This window comes from Hypanus sabinus, chromosome 13 (genome assembly GCF_030144855.1).
Source record: "Hypanus sabinus isolate sHypSab1 chromosome 13, sHypSab1.hap1, whole genome shotgun sequence".
NCBI lineage: Eukaryota > Metazoa > Chordata > Chondrichthyes > Myliobatiformes > Dasyatidae > Hypanus > Hypanus sabinus.
The window spans coordinates 62,131,754-62,159,485 of record NC_082718.1 but is presented as its reverse complement, the minus strand read 5'-3'; the positions used below and the strand labels follow the sequence as shown (position 1 = coordinate 62,159,485).

At 46.3% G+C, this 27,732-nt stretch overlaps 1 protein-coding gene across 7 annotated transcripts in view; it reads left to right on the top strand.

The window, feature by feature from the left end:
- tmcc3 (transmembrane and coiled-coil domain family 3) overlaps nucleotides 1–27,732 on the top strand; it is a 148,779-nt gene that overhangs the window by 112,557 nt on the left and 8,490 nt on the right. The gene's annotated exons all lie outside the window — the stretch shown is intronic.

The following is a 27,732-nucleotide window of genomic DNA, read 5'->3' as shown; positions in this document are numbered from 1 at the left end:
ATCCTCACTGATTTGATTTGACGCAACCGATGCATTTCACTGTATGTTTTGAGGAATATGTGATAAATAAAGTTAATCTTTTTTCTTTGAAACAGTAAAGTGTGTTTCTGTGTTGAAAGAGCTACAGATATAAATACGGGTGATTTTTACTGCCTGCATAAACCTCCACTTTTTGGACATTTGCTCAGGTTTCCTTGAGGGCATTGGGCTAAAGAGTGAAAGTGAGAGAGGTTGTCAGAATCAGGAAAAAAGAAATGACTGGCTTTCTATCTAAACTTAACAGTTCTGATTGACTCAATCAGCTACAAAAACATTACTTTTATTTAGCATCTAGCATGACCTTGAGGTTCATCAGAGTACACTGCATTTTCATACCCAAAACACACAAACCAACTTATAGATAGCATATCAAATATTGGATATATTTAGCATCATGCACCTGTAAAAACATGTGCATCATATTCGATTTTCAAATTTATTAACAGGCCAATTATTGTGTAATGCTTGTGCTTAGTTAGCTTTAATTTATTTACTCACAAAACATAATGAAATTGATAACAGAAAATTGATAACAGAAGCTTGGGAAGGGCATAGAAACAGTAGCTGTGAGGAATTATGAAGGACATAAATAAGCAAAGTTAAAATTAGGGTGCCACAGTTTGTGCGTACTTCCTGTGACTGTCTCTCTGGGTGCAACCATTTCCTCCCACATTCTAAATATATACAGGTTAGTAGGTTAATTGGTCACATGGGTGTAATTGGGTGGTAAAAGATTGTTGGGCCAGAAGGGCCTGTAAACATGCTGTATCTCTAAATAAAATGAGACTTGAAAGCAACAATAGTTTACATATTTCAGGATATTTTGTGCCTTTCAAAATTTATGAAAAGAAATGTTTCAACTTAATAGTATTAGAAACATCAAATAATAGCTTCAATAGGAAGGGCATTCTAACTTAAATTTTCAGAATTATATCTTCTGTTCCTCAGAAATATTAACACAACAGACTACAGTTCCAAACAGGTTCAGTATGGGCCAATGCAGGAACCTCCCAGTGTGACTGGCAGAGGAATCGGTGGGAGTCCCCTTCATTCTGCTGACTCCCCAGCCAGGCAATGTGTGCCTGCTGAAGTCAGCTCAGCCTAAAGATCAAGCAAGGTATGCATGGGTTTCCTGTTCACACCCAGGTGACTCTGGATAGGCAGTGCAGGTACATCAGGAACACATCCTACTGTATTCTATCGGCATCTCGACAATAAGAGAATTTGCTCTGGATGAGAGATTCTCTCACTCAGTGATGTGACTGGACAATTTCACCCGCAGAGGATCGTGAGGCATGTACACTTTGGTTTGTGGCTGATGTATAATAGCTATAAATTGCAAGTGTTACTTTATGGCTGATGGTGTAGGGATGCGCCAAGTTATGAATGGAGTCGAAAACACGGCGCTGCCAGGCTGTCGGGATGACGGGACGGGGCTGTCCATTGGCGACGTCACAGAGTAGGGTCCTCTCACCCGGGCCTACGGGGAGGTCCTGGAGCTGCAAACCGGAGACTGCGGTTCTGTAACTCGGAATCTCCTCATCTGCCTGCTGCGCCTCTGCCAGTGCCTCAAAGTCTACCCCTTGGGAAAGGGCATGAACGGTAGGGCGAGAGAGCGCATCTGCCACGACATTGTCCTTACCCGAGACGTGCCGGACATCCGTCGTGTATTCAGAGATGTAGGACAGGTGGCGTTGCTGGCGGGACGACCAGGGGTCGGACGCTTTCGTAAACGCAAAGGTAAGCGGTTTGTGGTCCGTGAACGCGGTGAAGGGCCGACCTTCTAGGAAGTACCTGAAATGCCGGATTGCCAGGTAGAGCGCCAACAGTTCCCAGTCGAAAGCACTGTATTTGAGCTCGGGCGGTCGCAGGTGTTTGCTGAAAAATGCCAGGGGTTGCCAGCGACCTGCGATGAGTTGCTCCATCACCCCACCGACTGCTGTGTTAGATGCGTCCACTGTGAGGGCGGTAGGGGCGTCCATTCTGGGATGTACTAGCATCGCGGCATTCGCCAAAGCTTCCTTCGTTTGAACGAAAGCGGCGGCGGACTCCTCGTCCCAGGTAATGTCCTTGCTCAGACCCGACATCAGGGCGAACAGGGGGCGCATGATCCGGGCAGCTGAAGGGAGGAAGCGGCGGTAGAAATTGACCATACCTACGAATTCCTGAAGGCCTTTGATCGTGGTGGGTCGGGGAAAGTGGCGGACCGCATCTACCTTAGCGGGCAGAGGGGTTGCCCCGTCTTTAGTAATCCTGTGGCCCAGGAAGTCAATGGTATCGAGTCCGAACTGGCATTTGGCGGGGTTGATTGTAAGACCGTACTCACTCAGTCGGGCGCAGAGTTGACGGAGGTGGGACAGATGCTCCTGACGACTGCTGCAGGCTATGAGGATGTCGTCCAAATAGATGAACGCGAAGTCCAGGTCCCGTCCCACCGCGTCCATTAACCGCTGGAACGTCTGTGCGGCATTCTTCAGGCCGAACGGCATGCGGAGGAACTCGAAAAGGCCAAATGGGGTGATGAGAGCCGTTTTGGGGACGTCGTCAGGATGCATCGGGATTTGATGGTACCCTTGGACGAGGTCTACCTTGGAGAAGATCCGTGCGCCGTGCAGGTTTGCCACAAAGTCCTGAATGTGCGGCACAGGGTAGCGGTCCGGTGTGGTAGCCTCGTTCAGCCTGCGGTAGTCGCCGCACGGTCTCCAGCCCCCTGTCGCTTTGGGCACCATGTGCAGGGGGGAGGCCCATGGGCTGTCGGACCGCTGGATGATCCCCAATTCCTCCATCCTCTGGAACTCCTCCTTCGCCAGTCGGAGCTTGTCCGGGGGAAGCCACCGAGCGCGGGCGTGGAGGGGTGGTCCCTGGGTTGGGATGTGGTGCTGTACGCCGTGTCGGGGCATGGGCGCTGTGAACTGCGGTGCCAGAACCGATGGGAAATCCGCCAGGACCCTGGTGAAGTCGTTGCGGACAGCGTGATGGAGCCGAGGTGAGGGGCTGGCAACTGGGCTGCACCCAAGAACGTCTGAAAGGTCTCGGCGTGTACCAGTCTCTTCCTGGGCAGGTCGACCAGTAGGCTGTGAGCTCGCAAAAAATCCGCACCCAGAAGTGGTTGGGCAACGGCGGCCAGTGTAAAGTCCCACGTGAACTGGCTGGAGCCGAACAGTAGCTGCACCTGGCGGGTGCCATAGGTCCTTACGGTGCTGCCCTTCACGGCCCTCAGGGGGGGACCCGGTGCCCTGCTGCGGGTGTCGTAACCCGTCGGAGGTAAAACGCTGATCTCGGCCCCAGTATCGACCAAAAACCGGCGTCCCGACCTTCTATCCCACACATACAGGAGGCTATCCCGATGGCCAGCCGCCGTAGCCATCAGCGGTGGCTGGCCCTGGCGTTTCCCGGGAACTTGCAGGGCGGGCGACAACGGCGGGCTTCTGCGCCCCACCACTGGTGGTAGAAGCACCAGTGTTCATTGGGCCGGGGGTTGGCGGGCTCTGAGGCCGGGCCTGGACTGGTTTGCTGCCGGGAGCGTGGCTGGGAGATCTGTGCGATGGACGCCCCGCTCACCTTTATGGCGTTCCACAGCAAGTCCGCCCGGGCTGCCACCTTCCGGGGGTCACTGAAATCCGCGTCGGACAGCAGCAGGCGTATGTCCTCGGGCAGCTGCTCCAGGAGTGCCTGCTCAAACATGAGGCAGGGTGTGTGTCCGTCGGCGAGAGACAACATCTCATTCATTAAAGCCGAAGGAGGTCTGTCGCCCAAGCCATCCAGGTGCAGTAAACGGGCAGCCCGCTCGCGCCGTGAGAGTCCGAAAGTCATGAGGAGCAGGGCTTTGAATTCCGTGTACTTGCCGTCTGCCGGGGGCGACTGTACGAACTCCGCGACCTGGGCCGCTGTGTCCTGGTCGAGGGAGCTCACCACGTAGTAGTAGCGGGTGTCTCCTGAGGTGATCCGGCGAACGTGGAATTGGGCTTCGGCTTGCTGGAACCATAGGTTCGGTCGCTGTGTCCAGAAACCCGGCAATTTCAACGAAACCGCATGAACAGAGGCGGCGTCGGTCATTTCTGGTCCAAAAATCGTTTGGACCGTTGGGGTCACCAATTGTAGCAGTGTGCTACACGCAGCACTATAATAACGTCACAGAGTCGGTAACTGCAGTCGAAGGAAAAAACTTTATTCGAAAGCCTCACTTTTAAGCCTCCCTCAACCTGCCCCCCGTGGCGCAGAGGCTCCAAAGCTCTGTGCTCGCAAACCCCCGTAGGCTATCTAATTGTGAGCCGGTTCGGATGTGCCAGGAAATGGGTCGCCACAATGGGATCACTGCTACCTACAGGAGAATCTTAAACTGATGAAACCGTATCTACACCATACATCAGGTTCCACAGTGAGCTAAGATCGCTCCCACTCCATGTGATATATCCAACATTTGTTATATGCTCATAATCAAATGGAATTTATTACTGACAACGTACTGATTTAAACTATCCTATTTTGAATGAACATGCAACATGCTTGAGGAATTCAGCAGGTCAGGCCGCAACTATAGAGAAGAATAAACAATTGATGTTTTGGGCCGAGACCCTATATCAGGACTGGAAAGGAAGTGGAAGGAGCCAAAATAAGAAAGTTGGGTGGAGGTGGAGGAGGGGAAGGAGTACAAGCTGGCAGGTGATAGGTGAATTCAGGCTAGGGGTGAAGATGATTTGGTGGAGGAGGGAGATGGAGGTGATGGTAGGAAAAGGTAAAGGGCAGAAGAAGAATGAATCAGATGGGGTGAGAGTGGACCACGGAAGAAAGGAAAGGAGAAAAGTTACCAGAGAGGTGATGGGCAGGTGAGAAAACAAAGGGTAAGAGGGGAGCTTCCCCCCTACCTTTCCAGTCCTTATGAAGAGTCGGCCTGAAACATTGACTTATTATTTTTCTTCATCCATGCTGTCAGACCTGAGTTCCTCCAGTATTTTGTGTGTTTTGCTCTGGATTTCCAGCATTTGCAGAATCTCTTGTGTTTCTATTTTGAATGAGTCAATTACTTGGTGAGCTAGGTGATAATTCTGGTTATTTCCCTGTGGTATGTGGGGAGAACGCTGGTTTGCCACATTGTAATGTCACTCTGATTTGTCGCTTGCACATGCTGTGGATTGATGAGGATGTTTGTTGTCTGGAGAAACTGAACTCAGTGTGGTATTGGCACAAACAAGTGTGCACCAATTAATAGCTGGTGGGGTACTCAGGTATAATCAGTGTTGTAAAGTAGGAAACACAATAGCTACCACACACACGCAGCATGGTAGCATTACGAAGTGCAGGTAATTGTTTTCCACTAATTAAATATTACTCCAGAGATTGGGAAAGTTCTTTTGCTCTTTCTTAGAATATTGCTGAGGAATATAAGACTACAAAACACAGGAGCAGAATTAGGCCATTCAGCCCAATGAGTCTGTTCCGCCATGGCCTGTCCTCCACAGCCATCTGTGGCAAGGAGACCCATGGATTTACTACCCTCTGGCTGAAGAACCTTATGGCTAAAGAAATTCCTCCTTTCTGTTCTAAAGGGACATCTTTCTATTCTGAGGTTGTGCCCTCTGGTCATAAACTCTCACACTATAGGAAACATCCTCTCTACATCCACTCTATCTTGGCCTTTCAATATTCAACAGTTTCAATGAGATCCCACTCCTGACCCCACCCCCCAACCACTCTTCTAAACTCCATCTAATGCTCCTCATACGTTAACCTTTTCATTCCCATGAGCATTATTGTAAACATCTCAGGACCTTCTCCAATGCCAACACATCCTTCCTTAGATATGAGGCGCAGAGCAACTCACAATACTTCAAGTGTGGTCCGACCAATGTATTATCAAGCTTCAGCATTATGTCCTTGCTTTTATATTCTACTGCTCTCAAATTGAATGCTAATTCTGCCTTTGCCTTCCTTAATACGGACTAAACCTGCAAGTTAACCTTTAGGGAATCTTGCATAAGGATTCCTAAGTGCCTTTGCACCTCCAATTTTTAAATTTATTCCCTTTTTTGAAAGTAGTCTACACCTTTATTCCTTGTACCAAGGTGCATGGCCATACATTTCCCAGGATGATATTCCATCTGTTATTTCTTTGCCCATTTTCTTAATCTGTCTTAGTCATTGAAGTGAAAAGCAGTGGACCCAAAATCGATCCCTGCAGAGCACAACTAGTCTCAAGCAGCCAACCAGGAAAGACCTTCTTTATTCCCACTCTTTGTCCTCTGCCAGTCAGCCAATCTTCTATCCATGCTAGTATCTGTCCTGTAATACCAGGGGTTTTATCTTGTTTAGCAGCTCACATGCAGCACCTTGTTAAAGGCCTTCTGACAACATCCACTGACTCTTCTGCTTGTTACTTCCTCAAACCATCCTGGGGTATAGTCATCTCGTCCAGATGATTTACACTATCTTACCTTCAGATCTTTCAGCTTCCCAAGCACCTTCTCCTTAGTAACAGCCATTACATTCACTTCCGTCTCTTGACACTCCCAAATTGCTGGTGTACTGCTGTTGTCTTCCACGGAGAAGACTGACAGAAAAGACATATTAACTTCATCTGTCATTTCCTTCTCCCCTATTACTACCTCTCCAGTGACATTTTCCAGTGATCTGATATCAACTCTCACCTCTCTTTTACTCTTTATACAGTATATTTGAAGAAATCTTTGGGTACCCTTTTTTAAATTATTGGCTAGCTTACCTTCATAGTTCATCTTTTCTCTCATTATTTCTTTATTAGTTGCCTTCTGTTGGTTTTTAAAAGCTTCCCAAACCTCTAGTTGCCTACTTATTTATACTAAATGGTATGTCCTCTCTTTTGCTTTTGTGCTGCCTTTGACTTCCCTTGTCAGCTACATTTGCCTTATTCTCCCTTTAGTTTGCTGTTTCTTCACTGGGTTGAACTTGATCATGTGTCTTCCAAATGACTCCCAGTAATTAGACCATAAGAGCAAAGATGGAGCAGAATTAGGCCATTCAGTCCATTGAATCTGCTCTGCCATTTCATCATGGCTGATCCATTTCTCTCTCAACCCCATTCTCCTGCCTTCTTCCCATATCCTTTCACACCCTGTCTAATCAAGAACCTATTAACCTCCACCTTAAATGCATCCAGTAACCTGGCCACCACAGCCATCTTTGGAAATGGCTGATTACTATCCTCCGGCAAAGAAATTCCTCCCCATCCCTGTTTGAAATGGGCATCCCTCTATTTTGAGATTGTGCCCTCCGGTCCTAGACTCCCCAACCAAAGGAAACACCCTCTTCATATCGACTCTATCTAGGTCTTTCAACATTTGATAGGTTTCAATGAGATACCCCCCACCCCACACCTCCACCCACCATTCTTCTAAATTCCAGCAAGTGCAGGCCCAGAGCCTTCAATCATTGCTCATATGACAAAATTTTCATTCCTGAAATCATTCTCATGAATCTCCTCTGAACCCCATCCAATGTCAGCACAGCCTTTCTTAAATAAGGAGACAAAAATTGCACACAGTGCTCCAAGTGACTCTTGGAGTGCCTTATACATACTCAGCATTACATCCTTTTTTTATACTCTAGTTCTCTTGAAATGAATGCTAACATTGCAATTGTCTTCCTCACCACCGACTCAACCTGCAAATTAACCTTTTAGGGAGTCCTGAATGAAGACTCCCAAATCCCTTTGCACCTCAGAGTTTTGAATTTTCTCCCTGCTTAGGAAATAGTCACACTTTTATTCCTTCTACCAAAGTGTATGATTATACACTTCCCAACACTGTATTCCATCTGCCACCTCTCTGCCCATTCTCCTAATCTGTCTGTCCATCTGTAGCCTGTCTGCTTCCTCAACATTATCCGGCCTCCACCTATCTTCATGTCATCTGCATATCTGGCCACAAAGCCATCAATTCCATCATCCAGATCATTGTCATACAATGTAAAACAAAACAGATCCAACACAGACTCCTGTGGAACACTACTTGTCACTTGCAGCCAATATGAAAAGGATCCCTTTATTCCTTCTCTTTGCCTCCTTTCAAACAACCACTACTCTATCCATGCAAGTATTCTTCTTGTAATACCTTGGCTCTTATCTTGTTTAGCAGCCTCATGTGCACCACCTTGTCAAAGACCTTCTGAAAATCCAAGTAACAACATCAACCGATTCTCCCTTGTCTATCTTGCTTATTATTCAAAGATTCCAACAGATTTGTCACACACGATTTTTCCTTAAGGAAAACATGCTGACTTTGATCTATTTTGTCATGTGTTTCCAAGTACTCCGAAAACTCACCCTTAACAATCAACTCCAACATCTTCCCAACCACTGAGGTCAGGCTAACTGGTCTATAATTTCCTTTCTTCTGCGTCTCTCTTTTTGAAGATTGGAGTGACAAATTTCTAAGTCTCTGAATATCCCTTGGAGTACAGTTAAGTCAATCGTCAAGAAATGGAAAGAATATAGCACAGCTGTAAACCTGCCTAGAGCAGGCCGTCCTCAAAAACTGAGTGACTGTGGAAGAAGAGGACTAGTGAGGAAGACCACCAAGACACCAATGACAACTCTGCAGGCAACTGCGCATACAACAACTATTGTTTCTGTGCTTCATTGGTTGCAGTTTTATGGGAGAGTGGCAAAGAGGAAGCCTCTGTTGAAAAAACCTCACATGAAATCTCAGCTAGAGTTTGCCAGAAGGCACATAGAAGAATTTTTCTATGGTCCAATGAAACCAAAATTGAGCTTTTTGGCTATCAGACTAAACACCATGTTTGACGCAAACTAAACACCACACATCACCAAAAACACACCATCCCTACCATGATTTTTGGTGGTGGCTGCATCATGTTGTGGGGATGCTTCACTGTAGCAGGCTCTGGAAGGCTTGTGAAGGTAGAGGGTAAAATGAACGCAGCAAAATACAGGGGAATCCAGGAGGATAGCCTGACGCAGTCTGCAAGAGAACTGCGATTTGAGAGAAGGTTTGTTTTCCAACAAGACAATGAACCCAAACATAAAGACAAAGCCACACAGGAATAGTTTAAAAACAGTGGCCCAGTCCAGAGCTTAATCCAATTGAAAATTTGTGGCTGGACTTAAAAAGGCCTGTTCACTCACAATCCCCATGCAATTTGACAGAACTTGAGCAGTTTTGTAAAGAAGAATGGGAAAAAATTGCAATCCAGATGTGCAAAGCTGATAGAGACCTATCCACACAGACTCAAGGCTGTAATTGCTGCCAAAGGTGCATCTACTAAATACTGACTTGAACAGCGTGAATACTTGTGTAATCAATTATTTTGTGTTTTATATTTGTAATTATTTTAGATCACTTTGACACGAAAGAGTCACACACCAAATCATCACTGATCCAGCCAACTGGTTATAGATTAAGTGTTCTGCTGATTAGTGTGAAAAAAGCTAAATTAAATCCACTGCGATTCAATGTTGTGGAACAATAAAATATGAAAACTTCTGGGGGGGGGTTGAATACTTTTACTGTATACTTTTTTTCTGCACTGTAGTGCAGAAGGATGGGACGGAGAAGAGGAGAGCTGTTGTCATTAGAGACTCTATAGTCAGGGGAGCAGACAGGAGATTTTGTGGACGTGAGAAGGACACCCGCATGGTTTGTTGCCTCCCGGGTGCCAGGGTCCGGGATGTCTCTGACCGGGTGCATGACATCCTGGTAAGAGAGGGAAAGCAAGCAGAAGTCGTGATACATGTTGGGACCAACGACATAGGCAGGAAGAGGGATGAGGTCCTGAAGTGTGAGTTTCGGGAACTAGGCAGAGGGCTGAAGAACAGGACCTCAGGGGTGGTGTTCTCAGGATTGCTGCCAGTGCTACGTGATAGTGATGGTAGGAATTGGAGGAGATGGCAGTTGAATGCGTGGCTGAGGAGTTGGTGCGGGGGGCAGGGTTTTAGATTTTTGGACCATTGGGATCTCTTCTGGGGAAGTTGAGACCTGTACAGATTGGATGGGTTGCACTTGAACTCGAGGGGGAGCAATATCCTTGCTGGTAGGTTTGCTGGCATGATTCGGGAGCGTTTAAACTAATTTGCAAGGGGGATGGGACCGGAGTGATAGAGCAGTGAAAGAAGTGCATGGAGTAAAGCCAGATCTGACATATAGAGAGGCTTTGAGGAAAGAACAGCAGAATAAAGGGTATAAAGGTAGTAAGGTAGAAGGGCTAAAGTGTACTTAAATGCAAGAAGCATCAGGAACAAAGGTGATGAACTGAGAGCTTGGATATGTGGAATTATGATCTAGTGGCCATTACGGAGACTTGGCTGGCACCAGGGCAGGAATGGATTCTCAATATTCCTGGATTTCAGTGCTTTAAAAGGGATAGAGAGGGGGGAAAAAGGGAGGAGGGGTGGCATTACTGGTCAGGGATACTATTACAGCTGCAGAAAGGGTGAAAAGGGTGAAGCAGGATCCTCTTGAATCAGTATGGGTGGAAGTCAGGAATAGGAAGGGAGCAGTTACTCTACTGGGGGTATTCTATAGGCCCCCCTGGTAGCAGCAGAGATACCGAAGAGCAGATTGGGAGGCAGATTTTGGAAAGGTGCAAAAATAACAGGGTTGGTATCATGGGTGACTTCAACTTCCCTAATATTGATTGGCACTTGATTAGTTCCAAGGGTTTAGATGGGGCAGAGTTTGTTAAGTGTGTCCAGGATGGATTCCTGTCACAGTATGTTGACAGGCCGACTAGGGGGAATGCCATACTAGATCTAGTAGTGTTACGAAGCCCGTAACTGGGTCACTGACCAGCAAAGATAGAGACGTCCATTGGAGTCTGGTGATACCATTTTTAACAGTATTTATTAGTAAAAATACACAAAAATAATATCAATGCAAATATACAGATAATATACATCGTCAATACTAAACTTAAAAGTGCGGGTATAATAATAATCAATAAGAAATAAGCTCTATCGTTGTCTACGGGATAATGAATTGTCCGATGGAAATATAAAGTTCGCTGCAGTTCACATAGGCTGTGGTGTTTGGTTGTCGCTGGGTTGCAATTGTTGGAGAGAGAGAGAGATAAAGAAAAACTTGCCGACTTTCCTTTATGATTTCGATCCGTCAGGTGTCTCGTTGTCATAGCCGTTCAAGTGTGACCTCTCCTTTAGCTAAACCATTCTTCCGTGATGAGCCCGCCACCCAGGCAAGGGAGGACGCACACGAGCTCCCACCGGCTTTTGCTATAAAACACTGTCACTGGATTTCTAGCGTTTCTCCTGTTGCGTCTAAAGGGGTGTTCCCCAGACCCCTCTTTTATCCTCACTCACGGGGTCTCAGATGTCAATCAGGTTGGGATGATGCAATCCCTTAACCAGACCACTCTGGTTGTCCCCTGAGGGGTTTCAATGAATAGTACAGTACTCAATACACAATTCCTTCTCCAAGAGACAATAGCAGTAGTCAGTGGTTCCGTTCCGCTTATGTCAGGAGACATTCCAAACCTTGTGTATTCTGTGTGTCTCTCTCTCATTATTGACATGATGTGTATCTCTCTCATTTCCTGGCATGCTGTGTATCTCTCTCATTTCCTGGGTCTCAGACCCGAAATAATAGCGATCTTGCGATTCTCAAAAAGGAGGGGCAACTTTGTACCCTTCAGAGTTTGTACCTCAGAGTTGCTCCACCTTCGTAACAATAGTAGGTAATGAACCGGGTCAGGTCACAGATCTGTCAGTGGGTGAGCATCCGGGGGACAGTGATCACCGCTCCCTGACTTTTAGCATTATCATGGAAAAGGATAGAATCAGAGAGGACAGGAAAATTTTTAATTGGGGAAGGGAAAATTATGAGGCTATAAGGCTAGAACTTGCGGGTGTGAATTGGGATGATGTATTTGCAGGGAAATGTACTATGGACATGTGGTCGATGTTTAAGGATCTCTTGCAGGATGTTAGGGATAATTTTGTCTCGGTGAGCAAGATAAAGAATGGTAGGGTGAAGGAACCATGGGTTACAAGTGAGGTGGAAGATCTAGTCAGGTGGAAGAAGACAGCATACATGAGGTTTAGGAAGCAAGGATCAGATGGGTCTATTGAGGAATACAGGGTAGCAAGAAAGGAGGTTAAGAAGGGTCTGAGAAGAGCAAAAAGGGGGCATGAGAAAGCCTTGGCGAGTAGGGTAAAGGAAAACCCCAAGGCATTCTTCAATTATGTGAAGAACAAAAGGATGACAGGAGTGAAGGTAGGACCAATTAGAGAAAAAAGTGGAAAGATGTGCCTGGAGGCTGTGGAAGTGAGCAAGGTCCTCAATGAATACTTCTCTTCGGTATTCACCACTGAGAGGGAACTTGATGACGGTGAGGACAATATGAGTGAGGTTGATGTTCTGGAGCATGTTGATATTAAGGGAGAGGAGGTGTTGGAGTTGTTAAAATACATTAGGATGGATAAGTCCCCAGGGCCTGACGGAATATTCCCCAGGCTGCTCCATGAGGCAAGGGAAGAGATTGCTGAATCTCTGGCTAGGATCTTTATGTCCTCGTTGTACACGGGAATGGTACTGGAGGATTGGAGGGAGGCAAATGTTGTCCCCTTGTTCAAAAAAGGTAGTAGGGATAGTCCAGGTAATTATAGACCAGTGAACCTTACATCTGTAGTGGGAAGCTGTTGGAAAAGATTCTTAGAGTTAGGATCTATGGGCATTTAGAGAATCATGGTCTGATCAGGGACAGTCAGCATGGCTTTGTGAAGGGCAGATCGTGCCTAACAAGCCTGATAGAGTTCTTTGAGGAGGTGACCAGGCATATAGATGAGGGTAGTGCAGTGGATGTGATCTACATGGATTTTAGTAAGGCATTTGACAAGGTTCTACACAGTAGGCTTATTCAGAAAGTCAGAAGGCATGGGATCCAGGGAACTTTGGCTAGGTGGATTCAGAATTGGCTTGCCTGCAGAAGGCAGAGGGTCGTGGTGGAGGGAGTACATTCAGATTGGAGGGTTGTGACTAGTGGTGTCCCACAAGGATCTGTTCTGGGACCTCTACTTTTTGTGATTTTTATTAATGACCTGGATGTGGGGGTAGAATGGTAGGTTGGCAAGTTTGCAGATGACACAAAGGTTGGTGGTGTTGTAGATAGTGTAGAGGATTGTCGAAGATTGCAGAGAGACATTGATAGGATGCAGAAGTGGGCTGAGAAGTGGCAGATGGAGTTCAACCCAGAGAAGTGTGAGGTGGTACACTTTGAAAGGACAAACTCCAAGGCAGAGTACAAAGTAAATGACAGGATACTTGGTAGTGTAGAGGAGCAGAGGGAACTGGGGTTACATGTCCACAGATCCCTGAAAGTTGCCTCACAGGTAGATAGGGTAGTTAAGAAAGCTTATGGGGTGTTAGCTTTCATAAGTCGAGGGATAGAGTTTAAGAGACGCGATGTAACGATGCAGCTCTATAAAACTCTAGTTAGGCCACACTTGGAGTACTGTGTCCAGTTCTGGTCACCTCACTATAGGAAGAATGTTGAAGCATTGGAAAGGGTACAGAGGAGATTTACCAGGATGCTGCCTGGTTTAGAGAGTATGGATTATGATCAGAGATTAAGGGAGCTAGGGCTTTACTCTTTGGAGAGAAGGAGGATGAGAGGAGACATGATAGAGGTGTACAAGATATTAAGAGGAATAGACAGAGTGGACAGCCAGCACCTCTTCCCCAGGGCACTACTGCTCAGTACAAGAGGACATGGCTTTAAGGTAAGGGGAGGGAAGTTAAAGGGAGATATTAGAGGAAGGTTTTTCACTCAGAGAGTAGTTGGTGTATGGAATTCACTGCCTGAGTCAGTGGCGGAGGCAGATACACTAGTGAAATTTAAGAGACTACTAGACAGGTATATGGAGGAATTTAAGGTGGGGGGGGTTATATGGGAGGCAGGGTTTGAGGGTCGGCACAACGTTGTGGGCCGAAGGGCCTGTAATGTGCTGTACTATTCTAAGTTCTATATACCTTATTAATTGTAACATACAACAGTTATGTATTATACTGTGGCGGCTCTTTTCCTAGCGTATGCGAACCGACTCACAATTAGATAGCCTACGGGGGTTTGCGAGCACAGAGCTTTGGAGCCTCTTCGCCATGGGGGGCCGGTTGACAGAGGCTTAAAAGTGAGGCTGAAGTTTTCGAATAAAGTTTTTCCTTCGACTGCAGTTACCGACTCCGTGTCGTAATTTTAGCGCTGTTTGTAGCACACCGCTACAATTGGTGACCCCGACGGTCCAAACGATTTTTGGACCAGAAATGACCGACGCCGCCTCTGTTCATGCGGTTTCGTTGAAACTGCCGGGTTTCTGGACACAGCGCCCGGACCTATGGTTCCAGCAAGCCGAAGCCCAATTCCACGTTCGCCGGATCACCTCAGAAGACACCCGCTACTACTACGTGGTGGGCTCCCTCGACCAGGACACAGCTGCCCAGGTCGCGGAGTTCGTACAGTCGCCCCCGGCAGACGGCAAGTACACGGAATTCAAAGCCCTGCTCCTCAGGACTTTCGGACTCTCACGGCGCGAGCGGGCTGCCCGTTTACTGCACCTGGATGGCTTGGGCGACAGACCTCCATCGGCTTTAATGAATGAGATGTTGTCTCTGGCCGAGGGACACACAGGCCTCATGTTTGAGCAGGCATTCCTGGAGCAGCTGCCCGAGGACATACGCCTGCTGCTGTCCGACGCGGATTTCAGTGACCCCCGGAAGGTGGCAGCCCGGGCGGACTTGCTGTGGAACGCCAAAAAGGTGAGCGGGGCGTCCATCGCACAGATCACCCAGCCACGCTCCCGGCAGCAAACTAGTCCAGGCCCGGCCGCAGAGCCCACTAACCCCCGGCCCAATGACCACTGGTGCTTCTACCACCAGCGGTGGGGCGCAGAAGCCCGCCGTTGCCGCCCGCCCTGCAAGTTCCCGGGAAACGCCAGGGCCAGCCGCCGCTGATGGCTACGGCGGCTGGCCATCGGGATAGCCTCCTGTATGTGTGGGATAGCAGGTCGGGACGCCGCTTTTTGGTCGATACTGGGGCTGAGGTCAGCGTTTTACCTCCGACAAGTTACGACACTCGCAGCAGGGCACCGGGTCCCCCCCTGAGGGCCGTGAATGGCAGCACAGTAAGGACCTATGGCACCCGTCAGGTGCAGCTACAGTTCGGCCCCAGCCAGTTCACGTGGGACTTCACACTGGCCGCCGTAGCCCAACCGCTTCTGGGTGCGGATTTTTTGCGAGCTCACAGCCTACTGGTTGACCTGCCCAGGAAGAGACTGGTACACGCCGAGACCTTTCAGACGTTCTCCCTGGGCGCGGCCCAGTTGCCAGCCCCTCACCTCGGCTCCATCACGCTGTCCGACAACGACTTCACCAGGGTCCTGGCGGAGTTCCCATCGGTTCTGGCACCGCAGTTCACAGCAGCCATGCCCAGGCACGGCGTACAGCACCACATCCCGACACAGGGACCACCCCTCCATGCCCGTGCTCGGCGGCTTCCCCCGGACAAGCTCCGACTGGCGAAGGAGGAGTTCCAGAGAATGGAGGAATTGGGGATCATCCGGCGGTCCGACAGCCCCTGGGCTTCCCCCCTGCACATGGTGCCCAAAGCGACGGGGGGCTGGAGACCGTGCGGCGACTACCGCAGGCTGAACGAGGCTACCACACCGGACCGCTACCCTGTGCCGCACATTCAGGACTTTGCGGCAAACCTGCACGGCGCCCGGATCTTCTCCAAGGTCGACCTTGTCCGAGGGTACCATCAAATCCCGATGCATCCTGACGACGTCCCCAAGACGGCTCTCATCACCCCGTTTGGCCTCTTCGAGTTCCTCCGCATGCCGTTCGGCCTGAAGAATGCCGCACAGACGTTCCAGCGGTTAATGGACGCGGTGGGACGGGACCTGGACTTCGCGTTCATCTATTTGGATGACATCCTCATAGCCAGCAGCAGTCGTCAGGAGCATCTGTCCCACCTCCGTCAACTCTGCGCCCGACTGAGTGAGTACGGTCTTACAATCAACCCTGCCAAATGCCAGTTCGGACTTGATACCATTGACTTCCTGGGCCACAGGATTACTAAAGACGGGGCAACCCCTCTGCCCGCTAAGGTAGATGCGGTCCGCCACTTCCCCCGACCCACCACGGTCAAAGGCCTTCAGGAATTCGTAGGTATGGTCAATTTCTACCGCCGCTTCCTCCCTTCAGCTGCCCGGATCATGCGCCCCCTGTTCGCCCTGATGTCGGGTCCGAGCAAGGACATTACCTGGGACGAGGAGTCCGCCGCCGCTTTCGTTCAAACGAAGGAAGCTTTGGCTGACGCCGCAATGCTAGTACATCCCAGAATGGACACCCCTACCGCCCTCACAGTGGACGCATCAAACACGGCAGTCGGTGGGGTGCTGGAGCAGCTCATCGCAGGTCGCTGGCAACCCCTGGCGTTTTTCAGCAAACACCTGCGGCCACCCGAGCTCAAGTACAGTGCTTTTGACCGGGAACTGTTGGCGCTCTACCTGGCAATCCGGCATTTCAGGTACTTCCTAGAAGGTCGGCCCTTCACCGCGTTCACGGACCACAAACCGCTTACCTTTGCGTTTACGAAGGCATCCGACCCCTGGTCATCCCGCCAGCAACGCCACCTGTCCTACATCTCTGAATACACAACGGATGTCCGGCACGTCTCGGGTAAGGACAATGTCGTGGCGGATGCGCTCTCTCGCCCTACCGTTCATGCCCTTTCCCAAGGGGTAGACTTTGAGGCACTGGCAGAGGCACAGCAGGTAGATGAGGAGATTCCGAGTTACAGGACTGCAGTCTCTGGTTTGCAGCTCCAGGACTTCCCCGTGGGCCCAGGTGAGAGGACCCTACTCTGTGACGTCGCCACCAACCAGCCCCGTCCGGTCGTCCCCGCAGCCTGGCGGCGACGTGTTTTCGACTCCATTCATAACTTGGCGCATCCCTCCATCCGGACAACTGTCCGGATGGTTTCCAGCAGGTTCGTTTGGCACGGACTCCGCAAACAGGTCAGTGAATGGGCCAGGACGTGCATGCACTGCCAGACGGCCAAGGTTCAGCGGCACACCAAAGCCCCACCGCAGCAGTTCCATCCCGCCCACCGGCGTTTCGACCACATTCATGTGGATATCGTGGGCCCCCTGCCAGTGTCGCGCGGAGCGCGTTACCTCCTGACTATCGTGGACCGGTTCACAAGATGGCCAGAGGCGGTCCCGCTCACCGACACCACCTCCGAATCTTGCGCCCGAGCCCTGATCGCCACCTGGATATCCCGCTTTGGTGTACCAGCCCACATTACCTCCGACAGAGGCGCCCAGTTCACCTCCAGCCTGTGGTCAGCTATGGCCAGCCTTTTGGGGACTCAGCTGCACCACACCACTGCCTACCACCCACAGTCGAACGGGCTAGTGGAGCGTTTCCACCGTCACCTGAAGTCGGCCCTCATGGCCCGCCTGCGAGGAGCCAACTGGGCGGACGAGCTTCCCTGGGTCCTTCTCGGCATCCGCACAGCGCCCAAGGACGACCTGCACGCCTCGTCGGCCGAGTTGGTATACGGCGCGCCCCTGGCCGTCCCCGGGGAGTTCCTACCAGCCCCGAGGGGGCAAGAGGAAGAACCCGCTGCAGTCCTGGGCAGACTTCGCGAGAAGCTCGGTAACCTGGCCCCCATACCCACTTCACAGCATGGGCGGCACCCGACCTGCGTACCCAAAGACCTACGGAACTGTAAGTTTGTGTTTGTACGAAGGGGCGGGCATCGGCCACCGCTGCAGCGGCCATACGAGGGGCCGTTTACGGTGCTCCGGAACAACGGGTCCACGTTCGTGCTGGACGTTGGGGGGAAGGAGGAGGTTTTCACGGTGGACCGCCTCAAGCCGGCCCATGTGGACCTGGCGCAACCGGCCGAGTTTCCGGCGCCTCGGCGCAGAGGCCGACCTCCCAAGCAGGTTCTGGCCCTGGCTGTGGACATTGGGGGGTGTATCGCCGGTTCTGGGGGGGGGGTTATGTGGCGGCTCTTTTCCTAGCGTATGCGAACCGACTCACAATTAGATAGCCTACGGGGGTTTGCGAGCACAGAGCTTTGGAGCCTCTTCGCCATGGGGGGCCGGTTGACAGAGGCTTAAAAGTGAGGCTGAAGTTTTCGAATAAAGTTTTTCCTTCGACTGCAGTTACCGACTCCGTGTCGTAATTTTAGCGCTGTTTGTAGCACACCGCTACAATACTGTATTTCTACTTCGAAACAACAGTTTTCATGACATACACTATTTCAGCAATTATTATTCAGCAAGAGGTTAAATTCAAACATTGCATTAAAAGGTGATTCACTGACCTGCATGTGGTCTTTTATCTGGATCAGGAAGAAAATCTTTGGTTTATTCTACTTTGAACAAGTTATTCTCGAACAAAGCTGGCACATGTAATGTATAATGTAACCACTGGGTGGTGCTGATTACACTGCTAATTTTAAAAATATTCCACAACTTACAGGCCTACGTTCTTTTGTATAAAATTCAAGTTTTTACAAGCTGTACCACACACAATAAAAACATTGAAATTCAGTCCTGCTTGTGAATAGGTTAAGGTCTATCTCAGAGACCTGACATATAATTTGGATGTAGATGTGAATTATCATCAGACTGTGCTGTGTGCAGCTGTTATTATGAACACTCTCTCCAGGATGTCTGAATCCCAGGACATTGTTTGGAAGAGGAATGTGAAAGTGCTTTCTGAATCTTGATCTATACTGAGTGCAGACTGGTCTAGAAATGGAACTGCATGACTTAGATTATTTCAGGACTATGTGATTAAAAGTGTACTTGGGTGTTAGGAAACATGATAACGATGGCTCCCGGGTCATTTTGCCTCTGTAGAAAGCTGCAGGGCACTTCTCAGCTTCAGATGTACTTGAGTGCCCAGTTATGCACAGACATGCACAAAATGAAGTAAAGTTCCTGGTTTTGAAGCATTTCATGAGAATTTGTTCCACATGTATTTTTTTAAAATTTAGAGATACAGCATGGTAACAAGCCCCTCCAGTCCAATAGTCTACACCGTCCAATTACACCCAACTTACTAACGCACTTGAAACATTTGAGGAAAAGGAGCACTGGAAGGAAACACACATGGTCACAGTGAGAGTGTAGAAACTCCTTATAGACAGCGGCAGGAATTCAACCTGGATGACTGGTGCTGAAATAGTGTTACACTAACTGCTAAGCTAACATGCCAACGCACTCTGTTGCAGACATTCATCAATTCCACACACACACACACACACACACACACACACACACACACACACACACACACACACACACACACACACACACACACACACACACACACACACACACACACACACCAGTCTTTGCCACCACGATCAAAGGTTCTTGATGTTATTAAGCACCCACTTCCAATTTTCCAAACCAAACCATTAATATTTCAATTCTCTTTATTTTCCAATGGGCTTTCAGATCATCGACTATTGGAGGTATGGTCACACGAAAGCTACCACCAAAGCTTCAGTGCTGAGGACTGAGTACAACATCAAGATCCTCTTCCATTCTTTCTCTTGTGAATCTTCAGTTCTTTATTTGAGAACTGCTCTCTCCAAATCTGAAGCATAGTCCTTTTTAGTTTCATCCAGTGGCAAACTCCTGCCAGAACTGGGATACAAAGATTCATGCCACTTTTCAGGGACCCAGATGTCTTCACTGTCATATTTTTCCAAAAGATATACTGTACTGGTCTTTGTTTTGGCATGTATGATGTTATAGGCATCACTGAGTCATGGCTGAAAGAATATTATAGTTGGGAGCTTAACATCCAAGGATACACATTGTATCAAAAGGACAGGCAGGAAGCCAGATGGGGTGGCATGGCTTTGTTGGTAAAAAATGAAATCAAATCCTTAGAAAGAGGTGACATGGGATTGGAAGATGTAGAATTCTTGTGAGTAGAGTTAAGAAACTACAAGGGTAAAAAGACTTTGATGGGAATTATATACAGGCCTCTGAATAAGTGAGATAAAAGTTACAAAGGGAGATAGAAAAACGTCAACAGGTGATGATGAAACAATAGTCAGGGGGGATTTCAATATGCAGGTAGATTAGGAAAATCAGGTTGGTGCTTGATCCCAAGAGAGAGAGAATGCCTTCAAGAAGGGTTTTTGGAGCAGCTTGTGGTTGAGCCCACTAGGATCAGCTGTTCAGGACTGGGTATTGCATAATGAACCAGATTTGACAAGGGAGCTTAAGGAAAAGGAAACCTTAAGGGACAATGATCGTAATATGATGGAATTTACCCTGCAATTTAAGAGACAGAAGCAAAAGTCAAATGTATCAGTATTACAGTGGAGTAAAGGGAATTACAGGTGCATGTGAGAGAAGCTGGCCACAGTCAATTGGAAGGTGAGACTAGTAAGGATGACAGCAGAGCAGCAAAGGCTGGAGTTTTTGGGAGCAATTTTGAAGGTGCAGGATAGATACATCCCAAAGAAGTATTCTAAAGACAGGATGAACCAACCATGGCTGACAATGGGAGTCAAAGCCAACATAAAAGCAAAAGAGAGGACATATAATAAAGTAAAAATTAGTCAGAAGTTAAAGGATTGGTTAACTTTTAAAAACCAACAGAAGGCAACTAAAAAAACTATTGGGGGGGGATGAATATGAAGGTAAGCTAGCCAACAGTATCAAAAAGGATGCAAAAAGTTTTTCCTCATGTATATAAAGAGTAAATGAAAGGCAAGAGTAGATAATGGACCACTGGAAAATGGCACTAGGGAGGTAGTAATGGGGACAAGGAAATGACAGATGAACTGAGTAAGTTTTTTGCATCAATCTTTACTGTGCAAGACACTAGCAACATGCTGGCAATTCAAGAGTGTAAGGGTGCAAACATGAGTGCATTTGCTATAACAAGGAAGAAACTGCACCAGAAGGTAGATGAGTCACCTGGATCAGATGACTACACTCCAGTGGTCTGAAAGTGGTGGCTGAAGAGATTGTATAGGCATTAGTAATGACTTTTTAAGAATTACTAAATTCCTAAATGGATCTGGAAGACTGGAATATTGCAAATGTCACTCCACTCTTCAAGAAAGTAGGGAGGCAGAAGAAAGGAAATTATAAGCCACTTAGCCTGACCTTAGTGGTTGTGAAGACTCTTGAATATGTTTGCATGCTTTTATGCATTGAGTTGCTGCCACATGATTGGCTGATTAGATCTTTGCATTAATAAACCGGTGTTCAGGTGCATCTAATAAAGTGGCCACTGAATATATATCTGATTGGCCTTGGGTTTCCATCTTCCAAAGGATAACATGAGTATTGGTTTGAGGCTGACTGGTTACAGTGCTGACATCTGCTCTGAAGGTGCAACATGTTACTTCATATTGTCTCTGTTGCTAGGGAGATGGCAGTGAACTTACACTTCAGCACTGGTTGTGCCCAGAACACTATTGCAATCCAGAGACAAAGAAGGGTGTTTGTAAAGTTTGTTGTTGTTCAGTCATCAAGTTGAGTCTGACTCTTCATGACCTCATGGACTCCTGCACACCAAGCCTTCTTGTTGGAAACTGCCTCTCTAAGATCCCCCAAGGTGATACACATTGTCTGAGTAATATTATCTATCCATCGTAGCCTCTGTTGTCCTCTCCTTCTTTTACCTTCTGTTTTACCTGACATGAGAGTCTTCAAGGAATCCTGTCTTCTCATGATGTGGTCAAAATATCTGAGCTTTTATCTCATAATCAAGCCTCCTAGTGAGCAGTCTGGCTGTATTTCTTCAAGTATTGACTTGTTGGATCTTCTTACTGCCCAACAAACTCTTTTTTTAAAATATATTTTTAATTCAGTTTTTAAGATAATTACATAGAATGAATAGAATAATAGAATATGATATATCAGCCCTCCCCTCCCTCCCCTTAACCCTTCCCCCCTTAACATCCCTATCTAAAAAAAAGAGGAAAAAAGAAAGAAAGAAGAAAGAAAGAAGAAAAAAAGTCTGCCTTGATATTGGAAGATCCCCACATGCTCCATGGAATTCAAAATAGCTTTAATATATGTATTTGTTTCTTTCCCCAAATGACTAATAACTTTATCTTCAGAGCACCTATATATTTAATCCTATCTTTTTGTAAGTAAGGGTGCCAAATTTTCAGAAATATGTCATATTTATTTCTTAAATTATAAGTAATTTTTTCAAGTGAAATGCAGCTAAAAATGTCATTATTCCAACGATCCATACTTAAGTATGAATCCCATTTCCAAGTAACTACAATAGCCTTTTTGGCTACTGCCAATGCAATTTTTATGAATTATTTCTGATATTTGTTCAATTTAGGTTTTGGTTTTATCTCTTCAATATCACCTAGTAAAAATAATATTGGGTTATGTGGAAATTGTATTCCAATAATTTGTTCCAATAAAACTCTTAAATTTATCCAAAAAGGTTGAATTTTGAAACAGGACCAAGTAGAGTGTAAAAAAGTACCAATTTCTTGATTATATCGAAAACATTGATCAGATAAATTTGGGTTAAATCTATTTATTTTTTGTGGTGTAATATATAATTGATGTAAAAAATTGTATTGTACTAATCTAAGTCGGACATTTATTGTATTTGTCATACTGTCAAGACATAGTCTTGACCAACTTGCTTCATCAATTTTAATATTTGCCCAACGAACTCTTAACACTTTCCTCCAGCATCCAAGTTCAAAGGCATCAATTCTTTTGTATTCAGCCTTACTAATAGTCCAGCTCTCACAGCCATATATCACAACTGGAAATCCATAGACAATGTTATGTCTCTGCACTTAAGTATTTTATCTAAATTTGCCATTGCTGCTCTCCCCAGAAGTAAGCACCATTTAATTTCGTGGCTGCAGTTACCATTGATAGAAATCTTTGAACCGAGGAAGATAAAATCCATCACTGCTTCCACTTCCTTTCCATTTATTACCACGGAGTTAATAGGGCTGGTCAACATAATCTTGGTTTTCTTAATATTGAGCAACAAGCCAGCTTTTTTACTTTCTTCTTTCACTTCGATTAGAAGCTTCCTCAGATCCTCCTCACTTCCAGCTATTAGGGTAGTATCATCTGCATATCTGACGTCCTTAATATTTCGTCCGGCAATTTTGATTCCAACATCTGAGTCCTTTAGACCGGCATTCCTCATGATGTGTTCAACATATAGATTAAATAAGTAAAAGTGTTACTAGCAGATCTGGAAAACCTAACAATGGCCTTTAGACTGGAAAGATCAATTTGTAAAGTATGATTGCTTTAATCAAAAGTTTAATTAGTTCCATCCAAATCTTTCTCTTCCTGCAACTTCTGGAAGCAGGTTTAATGCCACAGACTCCAGGGCAAGGTACCAGGCGAGGCTGAGTTAAGCAATGTCAGGCCTGGCTCAGTTTCTGGACTTAGTCCTAGGCCCACTCAGCTTGAACATGTAAACCAGAGTGACATAGAGATACAAGTGTGGAGAGAATACTCATCTGTTTCCATTTTTGTATGCCCTCTTGTGGGAATATGTAGGGGGAAGTATGGATAAAGTAAAAGGAAAGAAGAGATTACTGGAATCTCCAGAAGTTTAGAAAGGGATAAGAATTTAACCAGGCAACATGGCACAAGATTGTAAAGGGTATAGAATACAGGACTGAAGATGTTGTATTTGAATGCACCTAGTATATGGAATAAGGTACATATTCCTTTGAACTAAGTGACTTAAGATCAGAGCATGTAGAATCTTTGTGGATAGAGTGAAGAAACTACAAGGGTAAAATGACCCTGATGGGAGTTATATACAGGCCTCCAAATAGTAGCCAGGACATGGGGTACAAGTAACAACAGGAGACAAAAAAGGCATGTTAAAAGGGCAATGTTGCAATGGTCATAGGGATTTCAATATGCATAAAAATTGGGAAAACCAGATTGGTATAGAACCATAGAATATTACAGCACAGAAACAGGCCTTTTGGCCCTTCTTGGCTGTGCCGAACCATTTTTCTGCCTAGTCCCACTGACCTGCACCTGGGCCATATCCCTCCAAACCCCTCTCATCCATATACCTGTCCAAGTTTTTCTTAAATGTCAAAAGTGAGGCCGCATTCACCACTTCATCTGGCAGCTCATTCCACACTTCCACCACTCTCTGCGTGAAGCCCCCCCTAATGTTCCCTTTAAACTTTTCCCCCTTCACCCATAACCCAAGACCTCTGTTTTTTTTCTCTCTGGTATTCTGGTGTTGTATCCCAAGAGAAGGAATTTGTAAGATGTCTACAAGGTTTTTTTAGAGCAGCTTGTGTTGAGCCCATTAGAAAATGCAATTCTGGATTTGGTGTGGTGGAAAGAACCAGATTTGATTAGGGAAGTTAATGTAAAGGAACCCTTTAAGAGGAGTGATCATAATATAATTGAATTCAGTCTTCAGTTTAAGAGCGAGAAACTAAAATCAGATGTATCAGTATCATAGTTGAGTAAAGGTAATGATGGGGCACGAGAGAGGTGCTGCTAAAGTTGATTGGAAGAAAAGGCTAGCTTGGATGATATCAGAGCAGAAATGGGTAGAATCAATAGATTTTGGCATGGTTCCAGAGGACTGGAAAACTGCAAATGTCTCTCTACACTTCATGGAGGGAGGGAGGCAGAAGAAAGGAAATTGTAGGCCAGTTTGCCTGACCTCAGTGGCTGTGAAGATGCTGGAGTCAATTGTAAAGGATGTGCTTTTGAGGTACTTGGAGGCAAATGATAAAATAGGCCAAAGTCAGCATGTTTTCCTTAAGGGACAAATCTGTTAGAATTCTTTGAGGAAATAACTAGCATGATAGACAAAGAAAAATTGGTGGATGTTGTGCATTTGGATTTTCAGAAGGCTTTTGACAAGGTGCTGCACAAGAAACTGCTTAACAAGAGAAGAACCCATAGGAGAGATACTTGCTTGGATAGAGCATTGGTTGATTGGCAGGAGACAAAGAGTGGGAATAAAGGGAACATTTTCTGATTGGCTCCCTGTGACTAGTGGTGTTCTGCAGGAGTCTGTGTTGGGACTGCTTTGTTTTACATTGTACCAATGATTTGAATTATGGAGTTGATGCCTTTGAGGCCGGGTTTGAGGATGATATGAAGGTAGGTGGAGGGGCAGATAGCATTGAGGAAGCAAGAAGACTGCAGAAGGACCTAGACAGATTAGGAGAAAGAATGAAGAAATGGTGGATGGGATACAGTGTTGGTAAGTGTATGGCATGCACTTTGGTAGAAGGAATAATAGCATAGACTGTTTTCTAAATGGGGAGGAAACTCAAAAATCTGAGGTGCAAAGGGACTTGGAAGTCTTTGTGCAGAATTCCCTGTAGATTAATTTACACATCTGAGTCAGTGATGAGGAAGGCAAATGCCATGTTAACATTAATTCTGAGAGGACTAGAATATAAGGATGTAATGTTGAGTCTTTGTAAAACACTGGTGAGGCCTCATTTGGAGTATTGTGAGCAGTTTTTGGCCCCTTATTTAAGAAAGGATGTGCTGACATTGGAGGGGCTTCAGGGGAGGGTCACTAGAATGATTCCGAGAATGAGGAGCGATTGATGGCTCTGTGTCTTTATTCGCTGTTTAGAAGAATGAGTGGGGATCTCATTGCAATGTATCAAATGTTGAAAGGTCAAAATGTGGAGAGAATCTTTCCTATGATTGGTGAGTTTAGGACCAGAGGCAGTCTCATAATAGAGGTACGTCCATTTAGAACAGAGATGAAGAGGAATTCCTTTAGCCAGAAGGTGAATCTGAATTTGTTTTTGCAGGTGGCTGTGGAAGCCAAGTCACTGAGGATATTTATGGTGGATATTGATAGGTTACTGATTGCAGGGAATCAGTAACCTACCAATATCCACCATAAAGGTTACAGGGAGAAGGCAGGAGAATGGGGTTAAGAGGTAAATAGATCAGCCATGAGCAAACTCGATGAGCCAAATGGCCTAATTCTGCCCCTAATGGATTTATGATCTTGCATACTGTTTGGGGACTCTTTGATTTCTAGCAACTTTTCCTTGGAATATCTGTATGGTTCCTTCATGCCACATATTTTTATTATATCATTTAATACATATTTTTCTTCCATTCTTTCTTGTCACTGCCACCAGTGAGGCTCAGCAGCTGTCTCCACCGCTCCACTAAGAACTTGGGCCTTAACAGTGATTTCTTTTATTCTTCTCAGATCTCCATTTACCCCGCATCTTTCTTCAATACCTCTTGTAGACTAGTGCTCCCACTAGCCAAGTGCACTTTGTATGATTGAGTTTGAGCTGCTTCAACCACGAGCGACCCAGAAGCACTGGATAACTATCATTAACAATGTACATTGGAACATTCTTTCTCTGTTTGTTAATCTCCACCGTAATGTGTACTACTCCTCTCACTGGAACAACCTCACCAGTGAAAGTCTTTAAAGTCAACCTTGCTCCTTCTGGGGTGAGATGCTGCAATTGTTCTTTGTAAACTGTGTCTGACACCAGTGATCCTGCAGTACCTGTGTCCTCCTGCATCCTCCCACTACAGCCCCATCCAACCACAGGCTCACCCAATAGATGCCTTTGTGTCCCGAAACAGATAAAGCATGCAAAGCTTCTTCAACCAGAGTGCTCCTTAGTCTCTCAGTCTGTCCTCAGTATGCTCCATCTTGATCACATGTTTCTTTCTGGTTTTCCAAGTCATTTTCGTTTATTGCAGTGTTCTTTCACTTTCACTATGTATACCACAAATGAGCCTATTATGTAACATGTCATTCAGCGACTGCCCAAAATCAGTGTTGAGACAATTGCTTCAGCCTCACCACAAACTGTGAAATAGACTCACCTTCTTCTTGGTTCCTCTTATGAAATCTAAACCTCTAAGCAATAATCAAAGGTTCAAGTGAATAGTGGTATTTTAAGACTTTCACTATGCCCTCACCAGGCTTAGGAGGTTGCATTAAACTGTAATAAAATTTTAAATGATTTTGCACCCATTACAGTTGGAAAAGCTGGTGCATGAATATCATCTGAAATTTGATTTGTCTGTGCAAAATATTAAAAGTTTTCAAAATATGAACTCCATCTTCTGACATTTCATCATAAGACCCCATACTTCCAAACATTGTCGCCATTTTTAAGCACAATAACATTCCAGAAAATATAACCAGTCTTAACTCTCTCTTCCTTATTTGTTTTATTTAATTCCCCTCCATTCTCACTATCGATTTTTCACTCACCACACATCCTGCGGTCATTTTCTTTTTACTCACCCACATTACACAGTGTACACTGCTAGCATTGCACATTGCACATCAATTATTATCGCATGAGGACTAGTCACCTCATTACCAGTTGTTATGCTTGTGGTATTGGGAACCCGGGTGGCGATGATTAATCCATGTGAGAGACGGAGGGGTGAGAAACATCATTCCACAGTTTATTTTACTTGTAAATCTTCTACACAGAAAGTCATTTCACATTATGTTTAGTGTGTAACACACAGGGAAGTTGGACAGCAACTCATAAGAGTCAAAATATAAATGGATACATAACAATAGCACAGTACAGGCCCTTTGGCCCACAATGTTGTCCTGAACTTTTAGCCTATTCTTAGATCAATCTAATGCTTCCCTCCCTCATAGCCCTTGATTTTTCTATCATCCATGTTCC